The sequence below is a fragment of the Mus caroli genome, chromosome 18, assembly GCF_900094665.2.
Source record: "Mus caroli chromosome 18, CAROLI_EIJ_v1.1, whole genome shotgun sequence".
Lineage (NCBI taxonomy): Eukaryota > Metazoa > Chordata > Mammalia > Rodentia > Muridae > Mus > Mus caroli.
In genome coordinates, this window is record NC_034587.1 from 30057882 (window position 1) to 30062970 (window position 5089).

Here is a 5089-nt window from a genome sequence, read left to right on the forward strand (position 1 = left end):
GTTGAACATTTTTTCAGGTGCTTCTCTGCCATTCGGTATTCCTCAGGTGAGAATTCTTTGTTTAGCTCTGAGCCCCATTTTTTAATGGGTTTATCAAAATCTACCAGAGAACTCCTAAACCTGATAAACAGCTTCAATGAAGTAGCTGGATATAAAATTAACTCTAACAAGGCCACACCTCCTAATCCTTTCAAACAATGCCACTTCCTGTGAGTCTATGGGGGCCATTTTCATTCAAACCAACACAGCTATACAATGTACCATTTTATATACTTGCTAAAAAAATTCACAGTTATGAATCCCTAGGCACTATATACTCAAAATATTTAGCAGTCATCATCTGTCTATTTCCAGAACTTTTTATTACCCTAAAGTGAAACTGATTTATGGGCTGTTTTAAGTATGGAGCTGATTTTATGTCTGATATTTTATATGTTGTTTTTGAGGCAATACTTCCTTTTATCAATAGAAAAGGACTTCAACAGAGTGGTAAGAAGAGTTACTGAAACCGAAGAGAACTCATTAGGAAATATATGGGCACATATTGCTTTCACTTCTAGGCCAGAGGTAAAGAGGAAGATAATAATGTCAGATGATAGTGATTTAAGAGTCAAAATTTGCAAGGGACCCTGGAGATAGAATCTTTGGTGGTAGAGAAATATAGAGAGATGTTAGCCAGGAAAGTTGCAGGGAGATAGTAGGGAAGCATAATAGGCTAACATTTTGATTAACTTCTGTCTTTCCAATCTGAATTGAAGATAGGAAATGAAGGAGCTCATATGTTGAGTTCACAGAGGCCAAGCCTTCAAGACTGTGGTGGTTTGAATGAGAATGGCCCCATAGGCTCATATTTTTTAATGCTTGGTCACCAGGAAGTGGAACTGTTTGAAAGGATTATAAGGATTAGGGGCTGTGGCCTTGTTGGAGGATTTGTGTCACTGGAGGTAGGCTCTGAGGTTTCAAAAGACCTGGGCCCAGGCTTTCTTCCTTCCCCTCCTCTGGCAGATCAGGATTATAGCTCTCAACTACTTTTCCAGCACCATGGCTGCCATCCCTGCTACCATGTTTCCCACCATGATGAAATGGACTAGACCTCTAAAATTGTAAGCAAACCCCCAATTAAATGCTTTCTTTTACAAGAGTTGCCTTGCCCATGGTGTCTCTTCACAGCAGTAGAACACTGAATGAGACAAAGACATAGGAAGGAAAGACAGGGTGACTAGACTGAAGGGGCAGGGTTGAGTCAGAATGAATGTATCAGGGGTATATTTCCATGGGAATTTGGGCCTTGTTTTATACCAAATGTAAAAGAAGAACAAAAATATTTTCACGAAATTATAAAATTACAGATGATATCTTCTCAGGTTGGATGCTCTTAATATTTTTTCTTTTGCTTCCAGACAACCTTCTTGAAGAAATTTTGTATAAGAAGATAATGAACACAGGACATGGATAACCTTTGGCCAACAAAGGGGAACACCAGTCCTGGTCACCCTTATGACTCGTCTCTCTGTACAAAGTACTTACTTTTCCAAGAAGAGGTAGAATGGAGTGTAGGGAGAGCTTTTCACTAAGAGAAACTCCCAGTTATAATGAATGGCTCAGCGTTTGCAACATGGTTGGTGGCTGGAAGTAGGACATGAATCCAATGGTGTTAGACATTCCCACTACTGATACAAACCCAATGGCATTACACATCCCCACTATTGGCCTCTTAAAAACTTCCTAGGAAACTGTGAATGGCAGTCCTTATTCTCCTGATAAGGACAGATATGTGATCTGTCTCTTTGTGTGACTCCATGTACCAGCCTGAGGACTGTCACTAATAATACTTCTTCCAATGGGAATGGAATGGATCCCTGCTATCCCTATTACCTGTTCCTGCTTTAAAGTTGTTCCATGAATATAGGCCTTTCTTGTTTTTATGTTTGTTTTTTTTTTCAAGACAGGGTTTCTCTGTATAGACTTGACTGTTCTTAAACTTGATTTGTACACCAGACTATCCTGGAAACTCACAGGAGTGTCTCTGTCTCCTTAGGCTAGGATTAAAGGTATGTGCCAACACACCAGGCTACATACAGGCCTATTAAAGCAAAGTTTTAAACACAGATCCGTAATGTTAAGAATAAGGCATCAGTGCCCCTGAGCAACATCAGAAACTACACCCATGAACTTTCACCAGCATAGCCACCCAAATGTGAGCTGAACAAGGACACCTATGAGCAAGCCGGAATGAACAGGGAAAAGCCCATGAGGTCTCTACCCTGCACAAAGAACTACAGCTAACTGAGGAATGCTGGGAGGAGGAAAGGTGGTCCTCACGAGAGATGGACATACCAAGTAGTTGTCCAGTGCCAGATAGTCAGCCCTGAGAACAGACATAGAAGTAATATTATGTAACTCAACAGATTATAATTGGGAATACACCCACATATACATATAAATACATGTATATATTAATTGTTAAAAAAACAAGAGACCATAAATTAAAAGAAGAGTGGGGCTGGTATGCAGTAGGGTTTGAAAATAGAAAGAGAGGGAAGAAATGTAATTAAAATACAATCTAGAAAAATATTTTAAAAAGTAATAAGAAACCAAATATCATTTAATGAATATGTGATCAGTTAACTTATTAGTATATTTTATCCTAGGCAAAACCAAACCATTTGTTTAAAAAAAATAGGATTTTCAACAAGTCTATTTTGCAAATATAAGAAGGCTCCCATGAGTACTCTCAAATGATGCCTGGTACAGATATCATGAGTGTAACTGAAGTTAATGCTTATGTGTATGACAGTTTTTATCATCTTCTCTTTCCAGACAATATTTCTCAAGAGAAGTTAGAAATGTCTCAAAACTGTATTTAAATCTATAGCTACTTTTGTAGATAGGAATCTTATCTACTGGAATTTGCGTGCCTCTGTTACTGCCAGAGAGACTCTTCTCTCCATGGAGATATAAATGTTTATTACTTCCCTCAGGGGACTAGAGGCAAGTCACACTTGTAGGGCAGGCAGACACATACAGGTTGCCAACCCTGTGTTCAACAAACCTTAGGATGAGGCAGTTCAGAACTTCTGTCAGAACTACCCTTAGCTAGTGTGTGGTGAAAAGTGGTCTGAACAGAGATGCACCCAAACATCTGTCCTCAGTTCCCCTCCCTGCCTGACTGATATGGAATATCAATCCCTATGTGGGGCCGTATCTGTGTTTCTGCCAATAGCCATGGTACCGCCTATGGTGATTTGTCTCCACCACATATGAAAACTCTTGTTTGCCACGTGGAAGGTGAATGCATTTTGCACTACATGTAGTTGATATGTGATCAAGAGGTTACAATGGATGAGCCTGGATAACGTGCTCTCCTGTGGTAAACACAGAAGGGGACATAAAGCACAGAGGACAGGCCTGGAACAAGAAGCTCTGAGGTGGAACAGAGCAACTCCCCTGGATCACCAGACTTCTATGATGCTTTTCCTGAGGGCTGTTGTCCCACCGTGTTGATAAGTTGGTCCAAACTATGGTTACTCTACCTCCCATCTATGCTTCTTTCCTACACAAGATCTCCAGACGCAGGCTGAGCATGCTTCAGATGTATGTGACGAGCAGAGGAAAGTATGGCTGCTTCTCTAGTTTAGGTAATTCTGCCTCTACTCATAAAAAGAAAGATTTCAATTGCTATATGCCAACTACAAATTCATAATAAATTCATATTGCCTCTCTTCCTACTCAACCACACCTTCAACATTCAACAGAAACTGGTTTTGAACATTTTCTTTCTATTCAGGTATATGATGGACAATTGGTTTAATGATAAGTAGATAGATTATATCTAAGGGTTTTGATTGCTGTGAAAAATACCATGACCAATGCAACTTATAAAAGTAAGTGTTTAATTGAGCCTACAGTTTTGAGGGCTTGAAGTTCATTATGCTGAAGCAAAGGCATGGTGGCAGAACATCTGTGAGCCACAGATCTTGATCTGCAACCAGGAGGCAGAGAGCACACTGAGAATGACATGAGTTTTTAGAACCTCAAAGACCATCCCCAGTGACACACCTCTTCCACATGGCCATATCTCCTAATAGTTCCCAAACAGTACCATCAACTGGTGGTTTGTTAAAAATACTTAAACCTATGAAGGTTATTGTCCTTCAAGCCACCACAGGATGATGAGGGGGAGGAAGAAGAGAAAGAGGAAGAGGAAGAAAATATGATGATGAAGATAGATAGATAGATAGATAGATAGATAGATAGATAGATAGATAGATAGACAGACAGACAGATTTGGGGCATGATGTGACTGATGCAGGAGGACCATATGTTTGAGGCTACCCTGGAACACATAGCAAGACCTTAGATATAAAAAGTGGATAGAGTCAGAGACATCAGAAGTATATACTGACTCATATGCATTCATATCTTCATTTATATATTTATATAAATCAGTCATTGACCTCTAATGGCTTCACTTAATTATTTTCAACATTATAAAAATGATAAGCATTCCTGAGAGGCTATACTTTCCATTTTAATTTTTTAATCTTTTTCCAAACTAACAATATATAGTACAATATCCTATTGTGATTTTGAGTATCAGCAGGAAGCATCAGCAAGCAACGAGCCCCTCCATCATGAAGATGAGCAACTGAAACTGTGTTGCCTGACAGTTTGAGATACAAGCATTTAATAAATTATACAAATAATAGAGTCTTCATTTTAAAACTAGCTTTTGGTAGATGATTTTGCCCAGGTATAAGTACCCTTAAAGTTGGTATGTTAGGAGTGTTGAATGCATTTCCAATGTCTGTTGATTCCAATTTGTGAGTTTACTGGGACATGTACACATACGTGGCATTTTGAAAGACAATGCAATCAAGAAGAAAGGGGGAAAGACAGTGCAATAATACAATTGCAACATTATATGATAGGCTTTCCATTCTAGATCAAAAGCAGATTTCATTCAGCTTGAGTCCGTAAAGGCCTTTCTATGTGAAATGAGTGAAGTCTTACTGAAAATCTTTGAGAGAACAAAATGTTGAAAGTCAAAGTATGTATCTGTTCAATAAAACTTTTTTTTTTTTTTTTT